Source organism: Zootoca vivipara, chromosome 16 (genome assembly GCF_963506605.1).
Source record: "Zootoca vivipara chromosome 16, rZooViv1.1, whole genome shotgun sequence".
NCBI lineage: Eukaryota > Metazoa > Chordata > Lepidosauria > Squamata > Lacertidae > Zootoca > Zootoca vivipara.
In genome coordinates, this window is record NC_083291.1 from 13,363,172 (window position 1) to 13,378,633 (window position 15,462).

Consider the following 15,462-nt stretch of genomic DNA (forward strand, 5'->3'; position numbering starts at 1 on the left):
TGGTGCATCAACAGGAAGACTTTGGGCTGGTCCTGTTGTTCTCAGCTCTACAGGGACATATCCCACTTGGATAAACTGGGCAAAGCCCAGATGATGTGTGATAAAATATAGGTTGCATGAAGACCTGAACATAGACAAGACAGTTCTTAGTACAGTCATACCTTGGAAGTCGAACGGAACCCATTCTGGAAGTCCGTTCGACTTCCAAAACATTCGAAAACCAATTCGTGAGGAAAACACACAGTTTTTAAGGAGGGAGCTGAGCCCCCTCAATATCCTTTGGCAATGCCAGCCTCAGTTGCAGGCACAAGTCAGCGGCAATACTGGGCCCGCAATAGACCAATCCCGCTAACCGTTTTTCAGTGCTACCATTGATCTGTCTTATAATGCATGACCAGAAAGAGATAATTTAGTAGCAACAAATGGGGAAATATTGTCCATTTGCTGTACATCACTGCTTCAGGGAAGATAAAACAATAATTGCACCAAGAGGCAGCTTTATAAACCTCATTACAAGTCTATCATGCGTTTCCTCTGACTTCAAGATAAAATTATTCAGTTGAGTGTATTTGTCTCTGATATGTTCACCAAGGCAGTGCTGCATATGTGATACTTTGTTATTATGGAGGACGCTTCTGGTGGAGGAAAAATTGTCAAGCTGATGTCTGGAATAAGGCAGCACATAATTTGAGAAGAAAACACAATGATTTTGTTGCCATTACTGAGATTTTTTTTGGGGGGGGGGCTGCTGAGAAAAGCCTTCTCTGAATTTGCCACCCCGGTCTCAGATAGTGAATTGTGGGGGAGGGCATTTTAGGGAGGAGAATATAGGCAGAGGTTTGCAGTGGAATAATAATAATATGTAATAATTAATTATTTATACCCCGCCCATCTGGCTGGGTTTTCCCAGCCACTCTGGGCGGCTTCCAACAGAAAAATAAAATAAAATAATCTATTAAACATTAAAAGCCTCCCTAAACAGGGCTGCCTTCAGATGTCTTCTAAAAATCTGGTAGCTGTTTTTTTCTTTGACATCTGATGGGAGGGCGTTCCACAGGGCGGGCGCCACCACCGAGAAGGCCCTCTGCCTCGTTCCCTGCAACTTGGCTTCTCGCAACGAGGGAACCGCCAGAAGGCCCTCGGCACTGGACCTCAGTGGAAGGCTGCATATTTATTTTAAATGTGTGCTGAATGGAGGCAGCTTGACTTTCATGTTCTTTTTTCCTTGGGAGGCGAAAGCGATGTGATTTGGCCTGCAAGAGCTCTTTTGGTACATGACTGGAGGCCACTGATTCCTGCCCTGGGGTTTACAAACCTAATTGATGGTTAATAGTTTCCTACATCCCATGCGTGTGTGTGCTAGACCTGTTCCGGGGTTTCCACAACCCTCCAGTGCAGATTTAGAGGACAAAGGAGGCACAGAGGGGGAGGACAGAGGGGGAGGGGAGTCCTGCTTTGTAAATGGGCCTCACTCCATGCACACAACAGTTGAGTTTAATCCCACCCTAAATTAAGATGCCAAATGTGTTTCTTCAAAAAATTCCATAAGAATGTTCCGTTTAGATGCTTACATATTTGTCAGATGATACGGTACCATGCTCGTAATGTGGACTGCGGAAAGTGATATTTATGAAGTACAGTCGTGCCTTGGATCCCAAACGCCTTGTTACTCGGATGTTTTGGGTCCCGAATGCCGCAAACCCGGAAGTGAGTGTTCCGGTTTGTGAACCTTCTTTGGAACCCGGACGTCCCACAGGGCTTCTGCAGCTTCCGATTGGCTGCAGGAGCTTTGGTTTCCAAACGTTTTGGAAGTTGAACGAACTTCCAGAATGGATTCCGTTTGACTTCCAAGGTACAACTGTAACAGAATTGTACAGCTTACCTGCACATTGGGCCACCACTGTCACAGATTACATTATAAACTTAGAAAAGGTATGTGTCTCTACCTGTTTCACCGCCTGAGAAACAAGGTCTTTGGCCCAAGTAGGAGACTGAACTAGGTCTCAGAATGCCTGAGAGCCTCACGTAAGTCGGTTTCCCATTGAGATTAGCTAGGCTGAAGTCTACTTGGCTTTAAAATAATTGAACATTTCCCTCAGACCTTTCTCTTGATAGCTGTTTTAAAAGCTTGTTATATGAGAGGACACTTATTTATCATCTTTGAATTGTTTTTATGGCTATTTTGCCAATAATGCGAGATGAGCGCGCAACCCCAGAGTCGGTCACGACTGGACCTAATGGTCAGGGGTCCCTTTACCTTTTTATTAGTATCATACTTTACATAAATTGCTTTGGGACTCCTTTCATTTGTGTGAAGTGATTATTATTATTATTATTATTACTACTACTACAACCTGGTGTCTGCAGTATTCTGGAATTATCTTTTTTAGCATAGCAGCACATGACGTTATAATAAAATCAAACTAGGGGGGCGGGTATGAAATGAACCTTTTGGCAAATCAGCATTTAAATCGTATTCAATTTTTTCTTTTCATAACCCACGACTTGCACCTTTCATGTTCTGCTCGTTAAAAAAAAAAGGCTTCTTATGCTTCCTTTGTACTTATGCTGAGAAATACCAACTGCTTTTTATATTAGAATTCTATTTATAAATACTTTCTGCTTCTTAACAAATGCCTTGTGTTGTGCTGCCAAATTCTGTGGGGTTTTTTCCTGACTATTGCACTGTCGATGATTAAACCAACAGATTGCTGCAGTTGCCACATATCTTTGTCAGTCTTCTAAATATACCATATAATAATTCTTTAAAGAGCCCTAGGAATGTGATTTTACCTGTGATCCAGAAGTCTTAATTAAATACAAACATTTTTGAAAGGCAGTGGAATTACTGTGGGCATGATCCAGCCACAAAATCCCTAATGGAAGCATTGCACCCATAGACATGAATGAGACTTAAAGGTGCTGAACTTTGGTGAATTGTGCCCTGTGATTCCCTCCCACCTCACCATTAATAGTTTTGCATACATCCTTAAAACAGGATTCAGACATCACAGAAAAAGCCAGCAAGGAAGCTCTGTTGTCTCCACTCCAAAGGATTCATCTCTCTACTGTGATAGTTTTGCCATCTGCTTTGCTGATAAAAATGGTTTCACTCTGTCCAGTGCGTAAGCTTGAGGCATTGAGGTTTGGGTTCTTGATTGGATATCATGTTGATGTATAAAGCGTCTATGCATGCAGAGAAAAGGGCAAGAAAGGGTTCCGCTAGGTGTGCTTGTTAATTTGGGGTGTGTTTGTCCTGCACTTGCAACTAGCTAAGCATCGGAGAGTGAGCCAGCAAGCATCTGAGAGTGACTCAGCACAATCTAAAGTATACTGTAAATGCACTTGTGTTTGAAGCAAGTTTGCAGTTGGCCAATGCCCTTGGTCAGAGCCTAGTCTGTGTTGGAACCCTGCAAAAGAGACTGTGTGCAGCTGGGAAGACTGTATATTAGAACTGTATGTAACCTACAAGCTGTGGAACTGCATTATACTGTCAGTAAGGGGACTGGCCCTACCTAGAACTGTCTGCTCTTTTTCTGTTCCATTGGCACACTCTGCTGGCTTGTTGAATTGGTACTCTGCACATGCCCCGCATGCTAGTAGTTACCAGTTCAGAAGGGTATATTTGTGAATAAGAACCATGTCCAGTTTGGCTGGCGAAAGCTCTTGGAGAAGTTGGACCTGCTGCTGTCTGGAGTGATCGGAGCTTCTCTTAGATAAATCAGTTTGCCAGATATCCTCAAATATGCACATCATTCTGCATCTGCTTCTTTAAAAGAAGAAGAAGAAGTTATCCTACGGTAGTACTTACTGGCCTATCTCCATCCTGCACTTGTTTGGGGAGAGCTGTCGAGAAAGTGGCCATTCTACCAACCTGGGCAAGGCGCTAGGACTGCACTTGTGGCCTGAATCGCTAATCTCCACTGGAAAATCCATAGGAGCCACTGGTTCCTATTTGGAATTTCAGACATCATTATTAACTGTGAGGTGATGGTGGCGTAGCATTACCACACAAACACTTTAAGGCATGCTCCCTGGGTGTGCAATTCAAAATGTAATGTATTGTTGTGCAAGGTGTATTTACAAACACTTATGACCTACCAGTACATTCCTTGGGGGGTCATTTTTGGCAGCAATTCCCTGGTCAATACACACACAGTGGCAAATGAGATCTGTCTCTGCCTCACAGATGAAGCTGCAGGCCTTAGAATCATAGAGTTGGAAGAGACCACAAGGGCCATCCAGTCCAACCCCCTGCCAAGCAGGAAACACCATCAAAGCATTCTTGACATATGCCTGTCAAGCCTCTGCTTAAAGACCTCCAAAGAAGGAGACTCCACCACACTCCTTGGTAGCAAATTCCACTGCTGAACAGCTCTTACTGTCAGGAAGTTCTTCCTAATGTTTAGGTGGAATCTTCTTTCTTGCAGTTTGAATCCATTGCTCCATGTCCGCTTCTCTGGAGCAGCAGAAAACAATATTTCTCCCTCCTCCATATGACATCCTTTCATATATTTGAACATGGCTATCATATCACCCCTTAACCTTCTCTTCTCCTTTTTATAGGACATGGCACTTCCAAAACTCGGTTGTGTGGTGTTCCTGACACAAATCTTTGGAATATGTGCCAGCAGGTGTTGAATGTGTTTTATGCTCAGAAGTGTATGGTTGGCTATTGAGCTCATTCTCATTAACAGTATTTATGTTAATATATCTTTTTTATCAAAATCCTGGATAAATGCTAAATCTTATTCATGTTACTTTGGAATATTGGTGAGGGAAAGCAGTCTGCCTTGAGGGCCTTTGGTGAACTGAATGTAAAAGTAAATAATATACTTAGCAGGTAGTTCTCTATAAGCCAGTGGTGTCCAAACTTTTTTCAAGGAGGGCCAGATTTGATGAAGTGAAGGGCCGTGAGGGCCAACCAAAGTTGTTGACCTTTTTTAAGGATTTAAGTTGTTGAGCTTTTTTCCCAATTGAAGTTGTTGAAGGTTTTTTAAGGATTTTACCCCAGGAAATAAAAGGCCACAGGGGCCGAATTAGGCCCCCAAAACAGACTTTGCACATGCCTGCTATAAGCAGTGGTGGAGGAATGGGGTGTGGTGGGTGCGGTCCACCCTGGGTGTCATCCCTGAGGGGGGTGACATCGCCGCACTGCCCCCTGGGACACTTGCCATGGACGGCGCCCCCGGAAGCTAACCCCGCCCCCACAGGCAGCTAGCCCCGCCCCCAGTTTCACAGCATGTGCCAGAGCACAGGTGCCAGAGCAGCTAGCTCCATCTCTGTCTATAAGTGAATAACTTTTTTAAAAAAACATTTTATTAAATTTTCCAATTAAACACATTTCACAAATAACAAAACAAAACAAACAACAATAAACACAACATAATAAACACAAAATTTTTCTTTAAAACATCTTCTCAATTATTGCAATGCTCTTTGCTCTGCCGAGCTTTGACTTCCCTCCCTCCCCCCAGTCAGTTTTTTTGTCCATTCCTGTCTTACAGTTTCTTTATTCCTTATCTAAAGTCAATTCGTAGGATTTATTTCAATCCTGCGAGTGTCTTTAAACTTCTACAGTTCTTTTCCATATAGTCCACAAATTTACTCCACTCCTTTTGGAACTTTGACTCTCCCTGGTTTCAAATCCTGCTAGTCAGTCTTGCTAATTCTGCATAATCCATCATTTTTATCTGCCACTCTTCAATCATCGGTAACTCCTGAGTTTGTCATTTTGGGGCTAATAAACTTTATTAGCCAAAAAATATAAGTAAATAACTTTTAGACAGATTCTGAAAATGTCACACACACTACAGCTTCATTCTATAAGCAATTGAAGAATGTCACTATTTAATTCCAAAATCCCCTTTGTGTGGTAGCATACAAAGAAGAAGCCTGATTTTACATAATATAGCACACTTCTCCCCGTGTTTTCTCATTGCGTGCAAGGTCCCTTGTATCACACAAGAAAGGTGTATGTGGTCAAATCATTCAAAGCTCGCATGTTTTCTTTTCTTGTTCTTATCTTTGTGTTCTGGGATTTATGTGAGACACTGAGATACACATCTGCTCCTCCAAGTTTATTGCTTTTAAAGTGATCTCTGCTATCTGCTGGATAATAACTGACATTCATTCTGTTTTTTCCCTCTTATGACCGACAGTGGCATCTGCAATTTTTCTTTGAGGTTAAGGTTGTGGCAGGATTCGGCAATCGTGTGTTAAAAATATAAAATAAAAATTCAGTCATGAGAGTTGGAGTCAGCTCAGGATATTTGAAAAATGACTATCTCTTCTGAAAAATTACAGAAATAATGTTTTAAAAAAACTTGATTGAAATCATTCTCTCTCTCTTTTCATTTCATTTTATGGTCTTTCAACATCCAGGGCAATGCAAGTCTAAGTGAAATATTACTTAACTGTTGTATACAGAGCAGGCATTTTGATAGCAGGAAACGAGAGAGAAGATGCTGTAATAGAATGCATCATATTCATAATTCCGTCACTTTGCTTTATTGTGGGTCAGGCATCTACACACCCAAGAACAATCTTCCCCTCCTGATTCTGTGCTACAAGTTGTTCTTCTCTGGCAATCACTCATGGCCGAGTAAGATTGTCTTCCATGAATATGGTTTTATTTTAACAGTGTGTCCGTAATTGACTGTGGAGGCCAATTTTGGATTCACATGTCCTTTCACAGTGGGGACATAGGTTTCTGGGCAGGAGTTGATCATGGTGAGGTTTTGCCAACCATACCTTCCTCTTAGCTCATTTCTCCCTTTTGTCCTGAGTTCGTGCTTCTTCAAAATCCATGGCACCTTTCGTTAAGGCTGTTCTGCAATTGGAGCGCTTGCTACAATTCCCATCAGGTTAAAAAACACTGTCCAGATTTTAAGAGTTCAGTTCCAGCAAAGTGATCTGCAGCATGAGTTAGGTGATGGAGCAGTAGTGGCTGGCAGCTGGATAGCCAGCAGCTTGAGAGAAAGGCCAAGTTCAGGAGGCCCTGAGCTTGGTTGCTTCCCCCTTCTTCTCTTACTACCACCATCTGTTAGAAACAGTTGCTGTTAGGCTGAGGGCAGAGTAAGGCAAAGAAGACAGGAAGCTGAAGGTGGACCAAAGTCTCTTGGTTGATCAGAATAGTGAGTGAGCCTGTCAGAAAGCCTTTCTAGGTGGTACCGTAGTATCTGGCCTTCTCTATCCCACTGGAAGCTTCCTTCCTGGTTTTGCTCTGTCCCTGCCCTTTCTCTCCTTAGTCAGACCCTGATGTTGTTGCACAGTAGGGTGATGACATTTTTGCAACCTCATTTCCCTGCATCATAATTTGATGAGCTTTCATTAAAGATTAGATAAAGTCTTACTTTCAAAGAGATTTGATTTTAAAAAAAAACCTCGTGCACAAAATGATTTTTAAAAAATTATTTATCAGTTTTTTGACCATTTTTGAAGTCACTGTAAGCAGATATAAAATTGAACCCAAGCTTTAGAGTCACATATATACAACATTATATAGGGTCATCAAACACACAAGGAAGCTTTTTTTAGCTGCAGTAACAGTATAGACGCCGCTAGAGGACTATGTTTTGCTACGTCTCCTGTAGGTTCTTTTCCCAGCATGCCTGGCAGGGTCTGCTGGCTGAGTTTTGAGGTCCCAAAAAGGGGCTTTTACCTTGCGCAGGTGTGACATTTGTATACCCTATGTTGCTCAGAACACTCCCCATTGTGGAATGTGGTGTTGTGTCCAAATTTGATACGAAATATATATATAATTGTTAATACAATTTTATGAAATGGTAAAACGGCATACAAAAAAATTAAAAATGGTTTGTGCGTAACCTTTTTTAAATATTTCAATGGAATATACCTCATTTTAGTCATCAATAGGCAAAAGTTCATCCATTTGTGCTACAGGAAATAATTTTTGAGGGGGGAAATGAAAAAGTCATCACCCTATTGCACAGACATGTCTCTGTCTGACATCCCTCATTTTGTCAGCTCAAGACCAGCTTAACGCTTGACGCTGTCATATTGCTGGAGGCCCTGAGAAGAGAAGGAAGCCAAAAAGAAACAGCTGGTCCAGTCACTGAGGCATGAGGCCTTCATTTGACATAAGTTGTGGCAAATGCTAGGACTTATGCTATTGGTGGGAACCACAGCCTGAGGGACAACTCATGGCAGCTGCCATGTTTGTGTGATAATGGCCTCTTTTTTTGCCTACAATGCACCAGAGTTAAAAGGTCTGGCACATGGCATTTCAGTGAAATAAAGACAGTGGCTTTGACCCTCCAGGACAGGGATGGGAAACCTTTTTTTTTCAACCATAGGGCTGCATTTTCTCATGGACCTCCTCCTAGGGGGTTGTGGGTCTTTAGTGAATGGGCCCCCAGAGGCAGAAGTGGGTGGAACAATGGATGAGGCTCTTATTTCAGCACAGCAGGCTATATTTAATCAGATTTCTGCGCACAGTCACTTTACACACTTGAAGCTGGAAGGAAAACAAACTATTCAAAACCTTGAAATGCTATAGAAATGCTCATCGCTGCCCTTAACACAGGACATTTTCATAAAAGAGGTATGTGGTTTGCTGAGATAGTGGAACTCCTGCTTCAGTCACAGAAGTCTTAAGGCTTTCTGCTTCCAGAGAGTCCAACACAACTTCAGCCAAAAAAGGCAGCCATAATAGGACAATTAGTAATGTGGTGCTACGTATAAATCTCATTGAAATCTGATGTAAATCAGTTTAGGATCAGCCTGTAATTTTTCCTTTCCCTCCTGCTTCCTGGTTTGTATTTTAGATTACAAAGGTGAGCTATCTGTGCCTCTAAAATAAACTTATATGGCCCAGTGGGCCGTATTGACTCAGTCCAGGTCAATAATCTACCCCCTAAAAGTCTTTGAGAACTCCCTCAGTAATATTTGGATGAAATGAAATTCCGTAAGCTCGTTCCTGAAATGTGTTTCAATTAAAAAGCAGTCAGCATCTTCACAAGTTTATTTGTCTTAAGGGTCTTTAAAAAAAGAAAAAGGCTTTAGCATTCTATCCATCATTTTATCATCTTTATCAATCATTAGTTCCAGCTCTTTGGAAAGCTTGGTAAGCAACACAGAAAGTTCCTTCCACAACAGTGAACCTATAAAGCATTATTATGTTGACCAATAACTTTGACTAAATTAAGCATTATGTAGATAAGCAGCTTGGCGAGTGAGGAAGTTTTTTTTTTAGATGGAACATGGATAAGTTTTCTTTCTAAAATCATCATCATTGTTTAATTTGTGTGCCACTTTTCCATTTGTTAAAATCATGCTCAAGGCAGCTTACAACATGAAAAGATTTACATGATTACAGAAGCACGAGAGAAGGTGTGTAGCTCATTGGTAGATCATCTGCCAAAGGTCCAGGTCCAATCCCTGTTGTGTTCAGGTACGGCTAGGATAGACTCCTTCCTGAGACCCCGGAGAGCTCAGAGTTGGTATAAAGCAGTTTCATAAGAACAGAAGGCGGGCCTGCTGGGGGAAGTGACTATTTGGCGATGGGCAATCAATAGCTGTTCTGTTAATAGTGAAAAATACAGGAATCCATTATGGAAGAAAGAGGTGATCATGCCACCATCAGGAGAATCAAAAACAGTAACACTGTTTTCATGAATTGCCATACCAAGCTTAATTTGCCCATCGAGTCCAGCATCATATTCTCCCAGTGGCCAAACAGATGCCTGTGGCAAACAGCACTCTGCTCTCCAGCAGTTTTCAGTAACTGTGAAGGAAGAACATAGCCATTAAGGTTAATAGCCATTGATATCTTCCATGAAGTTGTCTAATCCTCTTGGAGGCCACCACTGCTTCTTGTAGGAGTAAATTCCTTAGTCCAGTTTCCTATATTCCTATGCCTAAAGCATATGCATCTCCCCCCCCCTTAAATTTTGTCCTTTTCAGAGCCAGCTCCAAGCTGCCCTCTGATGCCCCTGCCATCAACGAGTCCCTGTCCACAGGCTTTCCTGGTGGCAACAGCTGACTTTTCAAGCCAGTATTCGTCAGGGGCATTGTGGGAATTTTAAAATGGCTACTTGAAAAGCCAGCTGCTCAGGACTGCTTGATCTGGTCTAGGGGTGGGGTTCATTGTTCATCTTTTTTTAACACATCACTGTTGCTCAAACGTGGTCCATAGCAGTTTGTATTTCATTAAATTTGAATGATCTTGGCCTGGTATAACATTTTTTGAAAATAATGTGCATGTGTGTGTTTCTAGTTCGTCTGACGATGGCGTGCTTGTCTCTTGCAAACAGATGTTACTTTATTTTGTGTTCTTTACACTACCGCTACAGCTGCTTACTGCCCGTCATCAAGTAACAATTGACCCCAGGCAGTTTTATAACAATAATAATAATTATTAATTATTATTATTATTATTATTATTATTATTATTATTTATTTATACCCTGCCCATCTGGCTGAGTTCCCCCAGCCACTCTGGGCAGCTTCCAACAAAATATTAAAATACAGAAATCCATCAGACATTAAAAGCTTCCCTAAACAGGACTGCCTTAAGATGCCTTCTTTAAGCCTCCTTTATTTATTTAATTTAGCAAAAATTATATAGAGCTTCATTGTAGCAAAACTTTGACTATTTACTTGGGACGGGAAACAGAACACAGTATTTAAGATTGTTCTCTGGGTCAGTGCTTTTCTTCTAGGAAAAAAAGGTGGCAGTGCTGCGTACCCTTGAGTACCCCATGAGGGGGAGCTCTGGTCTTTGTGTGAATGACATATCATCAGAAAGATGGTCCCCCTGTAAGGGAAAAGCATTGAACACCAGAGCAAGTACTGTCCTTTCCCTCGTCTTCTCTTCCCATTCTTCTTGCAAAGCTGTGAATGGCCACATGCAGAAGAAAAGTTGGCAAGGGAAATCATGACCAAAAGGGTTTGTAAAGCTTGCTTTTTTATTTTTTTTCTTGGCAGCAGGGAAATCACTTTGGGCATTACTGCATGGATTAAAAAGACGCTTGGAAACATAAAAAAGAGAGAAATGAAAACAGTAAATAGTTTATTTAAAAAACCATTTTTATAACAGAACGATAAGTTACATTCAGATATTTTTCACATAAAACCCTTGTATCTAGATTAAACTTATTCATTTATACAAACAAGCAACATTAACAATAAATATTTTAGCAAGATCCACATTTTTAGTAAGCCCCATATTTTTAGTATTGGGATGCATTACAGGACTTCAGAATGCCTTCAGTTTTGTACAGACTTTGGCTCTGTGACGCTCAGAGAATACACATTTTAGTAGGCTAATTCCAAAACAATGACAACAAACAGAGTAATGTTCATATGAGAAATCAAAAAGCAGTATCTATTTTTATTATTTGTAATGTTCTTGTTAAAAGAAATTCTCTACCATCCCTATTCCTGCCAGAGTGCTGGGGACCAGGCAGCTGTCCAGGGTGCTGAACGCTAACGCCAGACTATTTATTCCACTCCACACAACACCTAAAATCTGTTCTTGTGGTTTTCTCAGTTTCACCACCTCCAGCTTTCTCCTACACCTGCATTCTCTGATAAGGGAACAGCCACCATTTGCTGAGCATTAGATAATTTAAAATGAGGTCAGTTGCAAGAGCAGCAATAAAATTCCACCCTGTCATATAATCCAACCCACCCCTGCCAGCATAACCAACGGTCATGGATAATGAGAGCTACAATCCAAAATATCTGAAGGGCACCAGGTTTGGAAGGGCTGATGTAGTTCCTGTTTAGTATATTGGTTGACTGCAATGAGCCAGGTTGAAGAACAGCAGAGTCAAAACCGACATTGCTGACCTCTTCAAGCTCCAGCATGGTTCCAGCCCTAGATAGCCAATTGGTACTTGAACTGACCTGCCTAAGTCCAGTACAGTGGAACCTCGGTTTATGAACACCTCGGTTTATGAATTTTCGGTTTATGAACACTGTGGACCCATCTGGAACGGATTAATTCATTTTCCATTACTTTCAATGGGAAAGTTCGCTTCAGTTTATGAACGCTTCAGTTTATGAACAGACTTCCGGAACCAATTACACCCATGCTTCAGTTTATGAACGCTTCAGTTTAAGTACTCCGCGGACCCGTCTGGAACGGATTAATACACTTTCCATTACTTTCAATGGGAAAGTTCGCTTCAGTTTATGAACGCTTCAGTTTAAGTACTCTGTGGACCGTCTGGAACGGATTAATCCACTTTCCATTACTTTCAATGGAAAAGTTCGCTTCAGTTTATGAACGCTTCAGTTTATGAACAGACTTCCAGAACCAATTGTGTTCATAAACCGAGGTACCACTGTATTTATCTTTCTCCCCCCCCCCCCCCAAGCAACAGTCTGCTTTAGGTCTTGCTTGGTGTTAGGGACTAGCTGGATGACGAGGAATGGCTGGAGGTTCCAGCTGGAGAATCCCATTGGGAAGCCTCAGAAGAGGAAAACTCTAAACCAGGGGAGTGGTAGTGGGACAATGAAGACCATTCAGAGGAGCAATGGGGGTGGGAGTGGATTCTGAACAAGCAAGAGGCTAGAGAGAGAGAGAGAGAGAGAGAGAGAGAGAGAGAGAGAGAGAGACAACACTGCAGACATTTAAGGAATAGGAATAGGAATAATTTATTGGCCAAGTACCAGTTACCCTTTCTGCAGTTCTTACTGCTCATTGGAGCCTTTTCTTGTCCAGCTTGGAGGTTGTGCCATACCAGGCTGTAATAGAATTACAGAGAACACAGTTTGAATAGTACCTCTGTAAAATTGGATCAACACTTCTTGAGGCAATTTAAATTTTCTTAGTTGTCGCAAGAAATACAACCTCTGGTGGGCCTTTTTAATAATACTATTGATGATTCCTGACCAATTTAAGTTTTGAGAAATTATAGAGAAGGTGGGGGCTGAAGCTTCAACAGATTCACAGAAGCTGGAAGGTCCTACTGTGCTTAGTTCTCCCCCATTGTTTTTGCATGCTACAGAGTAGAGAGCTCAGAAGGCCCCTCCCCAGTGGAGTTTAACACTACTGGGAAGACTGGATCGTGATCTTTTAATCTGCATCCAGCCTGCACATTCCCCTTCCTGTTCCCTGAACTATCTGCTGCCTCCCTGCTTCCCATTCCCTTTGGGGTGATACCTTGGCTTCAACACCAGCTAATGAATAACTCAGGTCTTAGACAGCCCTTAACCTGAGTGATACCTTAAACTTCAGGTCAACAGCACTACCAATATTGGCTGCTGGTGGTATTCAAGAGTGTCTCTACCTATAGCAAAGATACTTTGGCCCAGAGCTTAGAAGCTCCATATGGAATGAGTAGAGCTTGTTACACAGGTGGTTCTCATGCAGAGGTAGCTAACACATAGGTTATGGACTAGAGCTGGCCAGTGCATGAGATTTTTCCATGGTCCTATAATTTGTGCTTATAAAAAAGTGGTATGGGTTGGTTGATTTGTTTTAAAAAATAGAGATTCCCCATTGTGATGCCAAAATATTTTTGTGGCCCCTCAGGGACCCTCCAAAATTGTTCATTTTTTGAAAAATAAAAAAATTCTGACTGCTCCCATAGGCGTTAAATAGAAGACATAGAATCAAATACACAACAGTGGGTTCTGAGAAGATTTCCAAATCAACATTGGAGAATCTATGGAACACAATACTATATATATTTTTTAATTTTTCAGCCAAGCGTTACTTCTTCTTTTTTTTAAGACAGTGTTCATGTTCAGAAATGAATCAGGATTGTCAGGAACTCTGCATTTAGATCCATACCAAAACCAAATCCACTCGATATTCTGTGTGATTCCCTCGTTTCACACATCAGCAATTCGGCTTATCGTCCAGATGATGGCTCTTACACAAAGCTTGACTTTAGATCAAGGACAATTCCCCCCCCCTCCTTTTATTTGGGATTTAGAGAGTGGAGGATCCCTACCCCTGTTGAGTGAAGAATGATACTGTTATAATGAGAGACAGAGACTTCATCTTCACTCCAGTACGCAGGAAAAGCCTCCTTCCTTCAAGAGGTCAGGCTGATGGGGTATGATTAGGATGATACAAACTGATGGCACTGCCCTAACAAAGAAAATGTCCTTGTTGCCATTATAAACAAGAAAAGCAAATATGTTTGGCCGTCACATATGATAGAGCTAAAAATCAGTTTCTTATGAAGTTCCTAATCCGGATTTGTGCAATAGTTCATGGTCTGTCAAGTAAATAATATACATTTTAAGAAGTCCCAGAGCACACATTTGAAATGATGGGTTGTAGCAGTTTCAAATGAGCTGTCATGGTCTATTGAGTAAATTCTTTATTTTAAATATATGCCTTAATATATAGTTGCATGATGAAATGCTTTTTTAAATAATAATAAAATACCCATTGGAATCTTCAAAGGATTTGAAATGCATCATCAAATTTCTTTGACTCCTAGATAATTTTTTAATGGTTAGGACTGAAAACAAAACCAATGAAAGCAAGCCATATCTACAGTGTAACAATGTGTACCTATATGTTTGTTTTCATGAAATCTCATATTAGAAATACAAGAAATTTATTTGATGCACAGTTCCGTAGCAGCAATGTCTTGGAACTGTGATTTTAACAACTTCAGTATCTAGCGAGGTCAGACTTAATTCAGCTTAGAGGTCAGTAACGGCTCTCCACATGTAACAGAAACTAACTCTGCTGCAGTCCAAAGAAGCACTTATTGTGGAAAGTTACTCAAAGGTTACAGAGGACACCTTGAACTCTCTAGAACAGGTGTGACGAACCTTTGCCTGAGAGCCTAGTTAGGACTGCCATGGGTCCCAATTCGGCCTACAAGGCTGTTTTTCCCAAGCTATGCCCACCTGCCCCAAAACTTGGTACCATAGAGGACATCAAGTGTGGGGCAGATAGAGATGTATCTGCCACTGCACAATCGGGAGCTTTAGATTTTCAGCAAGTTGCCATCCTTAATTCTTCTCCACATTCTTTGAAGGCAAAATGGAAAAGAAGGTTTGAAATTGGGAGGTGTGTCCAACTAAAGTCTACTCAGAGTAGACCAACTGAAGTTAATGGACCTAAGTTAGACATGTGTATTAATTTCAATGGGTTTACTCTGAGCATGACTAGCATTGGCTGTTAACATCCTGCATGTAATTTTTGGAGAGTAAAGCCAAAAGCAATTGAAAACAAAAGTAAACAACAACAACAACAACAACCTCAAACACTGCAATGGTAAAATGGCTTATTACCATATTACATCAAATGCACATATGTAGTTGATAAAAAGCCAGATTGTGCTAAATGGTTGCCTTTAATCAAAAGAGGTATTTAATCAAATAAACGGTTCCCAACAATAAAAAAAGCCCAAGGCAAGTACTATATTAAAGTTTTATCTCATTTGCTCAAAGGTCTACACATAACTCACTCATTCACTATTGAATTATGGAGCTTTCACACTCATGAGATAAATCCCGTAA